Raw genomic sequence first — 12,547 nt, 5'->3', positions numbered from 1 at the left:
TACGTGGTCCTCTAGCTGGATTTAGTGACCAACCGTTTTTACGTGGTCCTCTAGCTGGATTTAGTGACCAACCATTTTTACGTGGTCCTCTAGCTGGATTTAGTGACCAACCGTTTTTACGTGGTCCTCTAGCTGGATTTAGTGACCAACCGTTTTACGTGGTCCTCTAGCTGGATTTAGTGACCAACCATTTTACGTGGTCCTCTAGCTGGATTTAGTGACCAACCGTTTTTACGTGGTCCTCTAGCTGGATTTAGTGACCAACCGTTTTTACGTGGTCCTCTAGCTGGATTTAGTGACCAACCGTTTTTACGTGGTCCTCTAGCTGGATTTAGTGACCAACAGTTTTTTTTACATAGTCCGTCATTTCTCTGGATTTAGCAACCAATAGTTTTTACAATCATGTACACAGTAGTTTCATAACAACAGGAAACACAACCACCCTATTCAGTGGGCTGTAAGAAACACAACCACCCTATTCAGAGGGCTGTAAGAAACACAACCACCCTATTCAGTGGACTGTAAGAAACACAACCACCCTATTCAGAGGGCTGTAAGAAACACAACCACCCTATTCAGTGGGCTGTAAGAAACACAACCACCCTATTCAGTGGGCTGTAAGAAACACAACCACCCTATTCAGAGGGCTGTAAGAAACACAACCACCCTATTCAGTGGGCTGTAAGAAACACAACCACCCTATTCAGAGGGCTGTAAGAAACACAACCACCCTATTCAGAGGGCTGTAAGAAACACAACCACCCTATTCAGTGGGCTATAAGAAACACAACCACCCTATTCAGAGGGCTGTAAGAAACACAACCACCCTATTCAGTGGGCACAACCACCCTATTCAGTGGGCTGTAAGAAACACAACCACCCTATTCAGTGGACTGTAAGAAACACAACCACCCTATTCAGTGGGCTGTAAGAAACACAACCACCCTATTCAGTGGGCTGTAAGAAACACAACCACCCTATTCAGTGGGCTGTAAGAAACACAACCACCCTATTCAGTGGGCTGTAAGAAACACAACCACCCTATTCAGAGGGCTGTAAGAAACACAACCACCCTATTCAGTGGGCTGTAAGAAAAACACAACCACTATTCTATTCAGTGGACTGTAAGAAACACAACCACCCTATTCAGTGGGCTGTAAGAAACACAACCACCCTATTCAGTGGGCTGTAAGAAACACAACCACCCTATTCAGTGGGCTGTAAGAAACACAACCACCCTATTCAGTGGGCTGTAAGAAACACAACCACCCTATTCAGTGGGCTGTAAGAAACACAACCACCCTATTCAGTGGGCTGTAAGAAACACAACCACCCTATTCAGTGGGCTGTAAGAAACCCAGGAACTTACAACGCATTGCCTTCTGTGTTACTACATTTGCCATGTGACAATGTATTGGTTTCACACCTCTGAAGCCTTACATTTGATCTCGTGTCTAAAAATCTGGTTCAGACAGTCGATCATTGTCTTCCCCTGACAGTAGACTGGATCAGGCTCTAGCTGTTATTGACCCGTTACATTGATGAGGCTGTACTGGCTGTCTGCGGCAGTTGCTGCTCGATGGAGTCTATGTTTGATGTCCAGATGGGCTCTGTCGTAAAAGTATAGTCAATCTTTATTGAAGCGAGGGTAGGCAAATATGTTGGCGATCGTAGCAGATTGACACTGATGCTGGAAGTACAAGACTAAGAGCAAAGATTGGGTTTGGAGTTTACGATGTGGCTGCTCTCAGACCCACAGGTTCAAACCCAGACCCAGTCTCGGAGAAGTTTAACACCCCCGAGCTCTGGTTTCAGACCCAGACCCAGAGAGGTTTAACACACCCAGCTCTGGTTTCAATCCCAGACCCAGAGAGGTTTAACACCCCCGAGCTCTGGTTTCAAACCCAGACCCAGAGAGGTTTAACACCCCCAGCTCTGGTTTCAAACCCAGACCCAGAGGGGTTTAACACCCCCGAGCTCTGGTTTCAAACCCAGACCCAGAGAGGTTTAACACCCCCAGCTCTGGTTTTTGACCCAGACCCAGAGAGGTTTAACACCCCCAGCTCTGGTTTTTGACCCAGACCCAGAGAGGTTTAAAACCCCCCAGCTCTGGTTTTAAACCCAGACCCGTCTCAGGAAAGTTTAAAACCCCCCAGCTCTGGTATTAAACACAGACCCAGAGAGGTTTAAAACCCCCCAGCTCTGGTATTAAACACAGACCCAGAGAGGTTTAACACCCCCCAGCTCTGGTTGTTTTAGCTGAGAGGGATTGGTCCTATAGTCTAATCTAGGCCAACTGACGTTTTAGCTGAGAGAGGGATTGGTCCTATAGTCTAATCTCGTCCTACTGATATTTCAACTGAGAGGGATAGGTCCTATAGTCTAATCTAGGCCTACTGATGTTTTAGCTGAGAGAGGGATAGGTCCTATAGTCTAATCTAGGCCTACTGACGTTTTAGCTGAGAGGGATTGGTCCTATAGTCTAATCTAGCCCTACTGACGTTTTAGCTGAGAGGGATTGGTCCTATAGTCTAATCTAGGCCTACTGACGTTTTAGCTGAGAGAGGGATTGGTCCTATAGTCTAAACTAGGCCTACTGATATTTCAACTGAGAGGGATGGGTCCTATAGTCTAATCTGGGCCTACTGACGTTTTAGGCTACTTTTATTTCCCCATTTATGTCAAGTGAGAAAATTAACCATTTACAGCCTGTTAGCCTGTTAGCCTGTTAGCCTGTTAGCCTGTTAGCCTGTTAGCCTGTTAGCCTATATGTTCTACAGACAAGATGACAGGCTGTAAATGGTTCATCTTCTCACTTGACATAAATGGGAAATAAAAGTAGCCTAAAATGATAATTGGCAGACAACGTGATCAGATACTGTCAATTTTAAATTAGGCCAATAGTCTACTTTTTATTTGTACTTATAATTTTCACATAGGCCTTCACCATTGATAGTCTGTCGATTGCGACACATCTACAGACCTAACGAGAGGCTTAGTGTGTCAATTTTATGCCTATTGTTATGACCGACTTATCCTATTGCTATTTAATTTTAATAATGACAAACTTATCCTATAGATCCCTCTTAGGCATTTGCTCCCTCATTTCTGTTTGATTTAGTCCAAACGATTAGGCCTATGTCCTTTTCGGGGATGTATTTGTAAGCATGGCTATTGATTTGATTTACTTAAATCCTCCCCCTCTTTTTTTGGATTTTCTTTCTTCCTGTGGCCTGGACGGGGGGCAACGTGGTGCGAAGAAGATTAGGCTTTTTTTTCTCGAGAGATGTTTTTCAGAACACAGAATTGTGACAGATCCAACATGTTTTTTGGGGCGTTCAGAGATTGTTATTTTATGTACACCGTTTATTTTTTATTTTCATGTGATCCCACGCAACTTTAACTATTATCCACCTCAGAGATGACTAAAGTTTGATTACTGTTCGATGACGTTGACTAGTTTCTTAAATCTGCTGACATGGAACTGCCATCGGAAGAAACCTGAATGAGATAATGAGTGATAACATGTGTAGTCCAAGATGGCTGCCATCTTATCGGCTCTTAAAACCTCTCTGGGATATTTGGGACGGTAGCATCCCACCTCGCCAACAGCCAGTGAAAGTGCAGGGCGCCAAATTCAAAACAACAAAAATCTCGTAATTAAAATTCCTCAAGCATACAATTATTTTACACCATTTTAAAGATACAATTCCCGCTAATCCAGCCACAGTGTCTGATTTAAAAAATGCTTCACAGCGAAAGCACCACAAATGATTATGTTAGGTCACCACCAATTCACGGAAAAACACAGCCATTTTTTCCAGCCAAAGAGAGGAGTCACAAAAAGCACAAATAGAGGTAAAATTAATCACTAACCTTTGATGATCTTCATTAGATGACACTCATAGGACTTCATGTTATACAATACATGTATGTTTTGTTCTATAACGTGCATATCTATATAAAAAAAATCTCATTTTACATTGGCGTGCTACATTCAGTAGTTTTAAAACATGCGGTGATTGTGCAGAGAGCCAGATCTATTTACAGAAATACTCATTATAAATGTTGATGAAAATACAACTGTTATACATGGAATTAGAGATATATGTCTCCTTAATGCAACCGCTGTGTCAGATTTAAAAAAAACTGTACGGAAAAAGCAAGCCATGCGATAATCTGAGTACAGCGTTCAGACAACAAAGCAGCCAAAAGATATCCGCCATATTGGGTAGTCAACATTAGTCATAAATAGCATTATAAATATTCACTTACCTTTGATGATCTTCACCAGGAATCACAGTTCCACAATAAATGTTTGTTTTGTTCGATAATGTCCATCCTTTTTTAGGGCGTTTGGTAAACAAATCCAAAAGCGCGTTCAGGTCCCGCCGAACGTCGGACGAAAAGTTCAAAAAGCTCCCTTACAGCCCGTGGAAACTTGTCAAACTAAGTATAGAATCGATCTTTAGAATGTTTTTAACATAAATCATCAATAAGGTTCCAACCGGATAATTCCATTGTCTGTAGAAAAGCAATGGAACGAGAGCTAACTCTCTCGTGACCGTGCCTCAGAGCCTGTGGCAATCTGCCAGACACCTGGCTCAAACAGCCCTTATGAGCCCCCACTTCACAGTAGAATCCTCAAACAAAGTTCTAAAGACTGTTGACATCTAGTGGAAGCCTTAGGAAGTGCAACATAACCAATATCCCACTGTATCTACAATGGGGGCTGAGTTAAAAAGAAACTACAAGTCTCAGATTTCCCACTTCCTGGTTGGATTTTTCTCAGGTTTTCGCCTGCCATATGAGTACTGTACCCACAGACACCATTCAAACAGTTTTTAGAAACGTCAGAGTGTTTTCTATCCAATACTACTAATAATATGCATATAATAGCATCTGGGACAGAGTAGCAGGCAGTTTACTCTGGGCACCTTATTCATCCAAGCTACTCAATACTGCCCCCTGTCACCAAGAATTAACCAACCATGCTATTTTGTCTTTTTGTTCCTAACTTGTTTTGTACGGAATGTTGCTGCTACCGTCCCTTATGACCGAAAATAGCTTTTGTACACCGGAACCGGGATTACTTACCTCAAATCGGACGAGGAGTTCTTCTTCAATGAGTTGACGTGATTGGTTGATATACTACGGACGCCCGACCAGGCCCAGATCCCCGTGATTCGTTGGAAAAGGAGACGTACACTACTGTTCAAAGAAATGTCCTTGTTTTTGAAAGAAAAGCAAATTTTTTTGTCCAACATCAAATTGATCAGAAATACAGTCTAGACATTGTTAATGTTGTAAATGACTATTGTAGCTGGAAACGGCTGATTTTTAATGGAATATCTACATAGGTGTACAGAGGCCCATTGTCAGCAACCATCACACCTGTGTTCCAATGGAACGTTGTGTTAGCTAATCCAAATGTATCATTATAAAAGTCTAATTGATCATTAGAAAACTCTTTTGCTTATTATGTTAGCACAGCTGAAAACTGTTGTACTGATTAAAGGTGCAATAAAACTGACCTTCTTTAGACTAGTTGAGTATCTGGAGCATCAGCATTTGTGGGTTCAATTACAGGCTCAAAATGGCCAGAAACAAATAACTTTCTTCTGAAACTCGTCAGTCTATTCTTGTTCTGAGAAATTAAGGCTATTCCATGCTAAGAAACTTAAGATCTCGTACAATGCTGTGATCTACTCCCTTCACAGAACATCACAAACGGGCTCTAACCAGAATAGAAAGAGGAGTGGGAAGCCCCGGTGCACAACTGAGCAAGAGGACAAGTACATTAGAGTGTCTAGTTTGAGAAACAGACAAGTCCTCAACTGTCAGCTTCATTAAATAGTACCCGCAACACACCAGTCTCAAAGTCAACAGCGAAGAGGCGACTCCGGGATGCTGGCCTTCGAGGCAGAGTTCCTCTGTCCGTGTTCTGTGTTCTTTTGCCTATCTTAATCTTTTCTTTTTATTGGCCAGTCTGAGATATGGCTTTTTCTATGCAACTCGAGCATCCCGGTGTCGCCTCTTCACTCTCCCTCAAAGTGATCAAGACAAAAGAGATGATTGTGGACTACAGGAAAAGGAGGACCGAGCACTCCCCCATTCTCATCAACGGGGCTGTAGTGGAGCAGGTTGAGAGCTTCAATTTCCTTGGCGTCCACATCACCAACAAACTAACATAGTCAAATTATGACAAGACAATCGTGAAGAGCGCACGGCAAAACCTATTCCCCCTCAGGAGACTGAAAAGATTTAGCATGGGTCCTCAGATCCTCAAAAGGTTTTACAGCTGCACCGTCGAGAGCATCCTGATGGGTTGCATCACTGTCTGGTATGGCAACTGCTCGGCCTCCAACCCCAATGCACTACAGACGGTAGTCTGTACGGCCAAGCTTCCTGCCATCCAGGACCTCTATACTAGGTGGTGTCAGAGGAAGGCCTAAAAATTGTTAACGAATCCAGCCACCCTAGTCATAGACTGTTCTCTCTGCTACCGCACGGCAAGCGGTACTGGAGCGCCAAGTCTAGGTCCAAGAGGCTTCTAAACAGCTTCTACCCCCCCAAGCCATAAGACTCCTGAACATCTAGTCAAATGGCTACCCAGACTGTTTGCATTGTCATCGTACCCCTCACCCCCCCCCCCTTCTACGCTGCTGCTACTCTCTGTTATCATCTATGCATAGTCACTTTAATAACTCTACCTACATGTACATAATTACCTCAATTACCTCCACTAACTGGTGCCCCTGCACATTGACTCTGTACCGGTACCCCCAGTATATATTCCCACTATTGTTATTTACTGCTTCTCTTTAATTATTTGTTATTCTTATCTCATACTTTCTGGGGGGTATTTTCTTAAAACTGCATGGTTGGTTAATTAAGGGCTTTTAATTAAGCATTTCACTGTAACGTTTACACCTGTTGTATTCGGCCGCATGTGACAAATACAATTTGATTTGTGCTCTCAAAAAGGAAGAAGCAGATGTTGCGCTTATTCTATTCATAATTGACAAAAACATATCTGATCCGGAGATTTATTCTGATAACTGGGTCACTGTATGGCCAACCAATTACAATCTTAAACACATACTGTATACACTTCCGAACACATATACTCCTGCTTTCATGTTGAAAATGATAACCCTGTTCAATGAGCATTGGGTTTTCTTTGGAGTGCTGGCTGGAGATTTTAATTGTACCCTCAACTCAACTCTGGATAATTTCAACTCCCCATCACAAACCCTAGATGTTGAACTCTCTTATTATTAAAGAGATGGGACTGATATCTGGAGAGAGACTAATAGCTAACCTATGGACTATACACACTTCTCCAATGTCCATAACACCTACTCTCGTATAGATTACATTTTTATCCCGAAGATTTTCAGAGACCAAGAAGATCTCAACTCCCCCTTCACTCCCAAGGAGGACCTGGAGGCAATTACCTCCATGCCACCTAACAAGTCCCCAGGCCCAGAAGGATTTCCCAGAGAGTTCTACAAAGATTTTGGGCCTCAGTTTAGCCCTATTTTCATGCCAATGCTGGATGATTTCTGTGAAATTGGAGCTCTCCCAGACTCTATCTACACAGTCCTCATTACAGTGTTGATAAAACGGAGCTCTCCCAGACTCTATCTACACAGTCCACATTACAGTGTTGATAAAACGGAGCTCTCCCAGACTCTATCTACACAGTCCACATTACAGTGTTGATAAAACGGAGCTCTCCCAGACTCTATCTACACAGTCCACATTACAGTGTTGATAAAACGGAGCTCTCCCAGACTCTATCTACACAGCCTACATTACAGTGTTGATAAAACGGAGCTCTCCCAGACTCTATCTACACAGTCCACATTACAAAAAAGATAATGAGCCTCTATCCTGCTCATCCCTTACGGCCCATAAGCTTGTTGGATTTCGACTATAAAATAATTACCAAATTGCTTGCCAAAAGACTAAACACTCTTCTTCCCAAAATAATTAAGGCGGACCAAGCTGGATTTATTAGAGACAGTCACGACATCCGCCGAAGTCGGCTCCTCTCCTTGTTCGGGCGGCGGTCGACGTCGCCGGCCTTCTAGCCATCGCCGCTACATTTTAAATTTTTCCATTTGTTTTGTCTTGTTCTCCGCACACCTGGTTTACATTCCCTAATCACATTAAATATATATATTCCTCTGTTCCCCCCCATATCTTTGTGTGTTATTATTTTGTTTCATGTTCAGTGTGATGCGCCAGGCTGATTGTTTCCTCCCTGGGTATTCTTGTTGAACCCTTAGGAGATTTTGTGATTAATGTTAGTTTTGTGACTGTATTTGGCGCATTTCTTTTTTTTGCATTTTGGCTGGAGGTTTGACGCAGTTGTGTCGGTTTGTTGTGCTTCTGTCCAAATAAAGAGTGATCACAACTCTCTGCTCTCCTGCACCTGACTATAACACAGGTAACATTCGCCGTCTTTTTGATATTGTAGCGGACCAAGCTGGATTTATTAGAGAGAGGTAACATTCGCTGTCTTTTTGATATTGTAGCGGACCAAGCTGGATTTATTAGAGAGAGGTAACATTCGCTGTCTTTTTGAGATTAGAGCTGGACCAAGCTGGGTTTGGCTGGGGTAGGCCATCATTGTAAATAAGAATATTGCCTAATTAAATAAATGTTAAAGTTTTAAAAAAAGTTTTAAAAACATTAGAGACAGGTAACATTTGCCGTATATTTGATATTAAAGTGGACCAAGCTGGATTTATTAGAGACAGGTAACATTTGTCGTATATTTGATATTAAAGTGGACCAAGCTGGATTTATTAGAGACAGGTAACATTTGCCATCCTTTTGATGGAAGGTGTTCCACCCCACTGTCCTGCTGGCTTCACTGAAGGCTGAGAAGGTGTTCCACCCCCTGTCCTCCTGGCTTCACTGGAGGCTGAGAAGGTGTTCCACCCCCCTGTCCTCCTGGCTTCACTGAAGGCTGAGAAGGTGTTCCACCCCCCTGTCCTGCTGGCTTCACTGAAGGCTGAGAAGGTGTTCCACCCCCCTGTCCTCCTGGCTTCACTGAAGGCTGAGAAGGTGTTCCACGCCCCTGTCCTACTGGCTTCACTGAAGGCTGAGAAGGTGTTCCACCCCCCTGTCCTCCTGGCTTCACTGAAGGCTGAGAAGGTGTTCCACCCCCCTGTCCTCCTGGCTTCACTGAAGGCTGAGAAGGTGTTCCACCCCCCTGTCCTGCTGGCTTCACTGGAGGCTGAGAAGGTGTTCCACGCCCCTGTCATGCAGGCTTCACTGAAGGCTGAGAAGGTGTTCCACCCCCTTGTCCTGCTGGCTTCACTGAAGGCTGAGAAGGTGTTCCACGCCCCTGTCCTGCTGGCTTCACTGAAGGCTGAGAAGGTGTTCCACCCCCCTGTCCTGCTGGCTTCACTGAAGGCTGAGAAGGTGTTCCACGCCCCTGTCCTGCTGGCTTCACTGGAGGCTGAGAAGGTACAAACTTCACTGAAATAATTTCAAGAGCTCTGCAGGGATTAAAAAGTATTTAGAAAAAAAGTATTTAGTCAGCCACCAATTGTGCATGTTCTCCCACTTAAAAAGTTGAGAGAGGCCTGTAATTTTCATCATAGGTACACTTCCACTATGACAGACAAAATGAGAAAAAAAAAATCCAGAAAATCACATTGTAGGATTTTTCTATGAATTTATTTGCAAATTATGGTGGAAAATAAGTATTTGGTCACCTACAAACAAGCACTGTATCTTCAAATTGCTCACTGTATCTTCAAATTAGACATGCCATTTCCTCATTCACTTCCAAGGGGAGGTTTAGAGCTCAGCTGAATGAAGTTGAGACCCTTCTTGTCACAGCACAATCCATCAAAGGCAACATCTCCTATATCTAGACTCCTTTCTGAGAATGTAGGCTCCTCCTTCACTCCTCTGAAAATAATCTGGGAAAAGGACCTTGGACTATCAGTGATGAGTTATGGGTGGATGTTTGCGACAGGGTATAATGCTTCTCTAATAATGTACAAATGAAATAATCTACACATTTTTGATATGAAGACAGACATTTCTCCCGATTGTAAAAGATGTACCTCTGAATGTGGAACCTATATGCATGTATTTTGGAGTTGTAGAGAGATTACCAGATTTTGGCACTCTACTTTACTGACTTTATTGTGCCCACGGGGAAATTTTGTTGCAGTGTCATGTACACGTTTAAAGTGGCGTTTAAATACAAAACAAAATTGACAAGACTAGCCTGCTGGCCTTACTGGGTGGATAGGAGCATTAGCCTGCTGGCCTTACTGGGTGGATAGGAGCATTAGCCTGCTGGCCTTACTGGGTGGATAGGAGCATTAGCCTGCTGGCCTTACTGGGTGGATAGGAGCATTAGCCTGCTGGCCTTACTGGGTGGATGGATTAGCCTGCTGGCCTTACTGAGTGGATAGGAGCATTGGCCTGCTGGCCTTACTGGGTGGATAGGAGCATTAGCTGCTGGCCTTACTGGGTGGATAGGAGCATTAGCTGCTGGCTGGCCCTTGGCCTTACTGGGTGGATAGGAGCATTAGCCTGCTGGCCTTACTGGGTGGATAGGAGCATTAGCCTGCTGGCCTTACTGGGTGGATAGGATTAGCATTAGCCTGCTGGCCTTACTGGGTGGATAGGAGCATTAGCCTGCTGGCCTTACTGGGTGGATAGGAGCATTAGCCTGCTGGCCTTACTGGGTGGATAGGAGCATTAGCCTGCTGGCCTTACTGGGTGGATAGGAGCATTAGCCTGCTGGCCTTACTGGGTGGATAGGAGCATTAGCCTGCTGGCCTTACTGGGTGGATAGGAGCATTAGCCTGCTGGCCTTACTGGGTGGATAGGAGCTGGGGCCTTACTGGGTGGATAGGAGCATTAGCCTGCTGGCCTTACTGGGTGGATAGGAGCATTAGCCTGCTGGCCTTACTGGGTGGATCTTACTGGGCCTTACTGGGTGGATAGGAGCATTAGCCTGCTGGCCTTACTGGGTGGATAGGAGCATTAGCCTGCTGGCCTTACTGGGTGGATAGGAGCATTAGCCTGCTGGCCTTACTGGGTGGATAGGAGCATTAGCCTGCTGGCCTTACTGGGTGGATAGGAGCGTTAGCACAAGTTATTTAGAAGGGATATCACATAACACCTGGCACAAATGATTGTCTAGTTGTGTTTTTCCTGCTGAGGGGTGCCCTATACCTGCACCCAGAGGGGAGTAGTTCAATGTTCAGGTACAGGGGGTGGCTTGGATCTAAAATGATTTAGTGAGCCCTGACCTTAAAGATCTCATCCAGGCCTGTTTGTTTGACTCCTAGTACTTTGGGGAGGGCCCTGACCATAAAGACCAGACCCAGTCTCAGGTTTCAAACCCAGACCCAGTCTCAGGCCAGTTTAAACCCCCAACTCTGGTTTCAAACCCAGACCCAGTCTCAGACAAGTTTAACCCCCCCAACTCTGGTTTCAAACCCAGACTCAGTCTCAGACAAGTTTAAACCCCCAACTCTGGTTTCAAACCCAGACCAAGTCTCAGGACAGTTTAAACCCCCAACTCTGGTTTCAAACCCAGACCCAGTCTCAGGCCAGTTTAAACCCCCCAACTCTGGTTTCAAACCCAGACCCAGTCTCAGACAAGTTTAACCCCCCCAACTCTGGTTTCAAACCCAGACTCAGTCTCAGACAAGTTTAAACCCCCAACTCTGGTTTCAAACCCAGACCAAGTCTCAGGACAGTTTAAACCCCCAACTCTGGTTTCAAACCCAGACCCAGTCTCAGGCCAGTTTAAACCCCCCAACTCTGGTTTCAAACCCAGACCCAGGCTCAGACAAGTTTAAACCCCCCAACTCTGGTTTCAAACCCAGACTCAGTCTCAGACAAGTTTAAACCCCCCAACTCTGGTTTCAAACCCAGACCCAGTCTCAGGCCAGTTTAAACCCCCCAACTCTGGTTTCAAACCCAGACCCAGTCTCAGGCCAGTTTAAACCACCAACTCTGGTTTCAAACCCAGACCCAGTCTCAGACAAGTTTAACCCCCCCAACTCTGGTTTCAAACCCAGACCCAGTCTCAGGCAAGTTTAACCCCAGTATAACCCCAGTAAGAGCAATGTGGTTCCATTAAGGAGCCCAATTATGATTTCCATGGAAGGTTGGAGGGAGAGAAAGAGAGCGCCTTAGACAGAGGAATAGACAGAAGAATAGACCAAGGAATAGACAGAGGAATAGACAGAGGAATAGACAGAGGAAACCAACAAGCTTCCTTATGACATTTAGCTGTTGGAGTGTGTGAGTGTCTAGCGCCCTGTGAGTGTGAGTGTCTAGGGCCCTGTGAGTGTGAGTGTCTAGCACCCTGTGAGTGTGAGTGTCTAGCGCCCTGTGAGTGTGAGTGTCTAGGGCCCTGTGAGTGTGAGTGTCTAGGGCCCTGTGAGTGTGAGTGTCTAGGGCCCTGTGAGTGTGAGTGTCTAGGGCCCTGTGAGTGTCTAGGGCCCTGTGAGTGTCTAGGGCCCTGTGAGTGTGAGTGTCTAGGGCCCTG

The sequence above is a fragment of the Oncorhynchus nerka genome, linkage group LG24 (assembly GCF_034236695.1).
Source record: "Oncorhynchus nerka isolate Pitt River linkage group LG24, Oner_Uvic_2.0, whole genome shotgun sequence".
In the NCBI taxonomy this organism is placed as follows: domain Eukaryota; kingdom Metazoa; phylum Chordata; class Actinopteri; order Salmoniformes; family Salmonidae; genus Oncorhynchus; species Oncorhynchus nerka.
Note: the sequence above shows the minus strand (reverse complement) of the source record.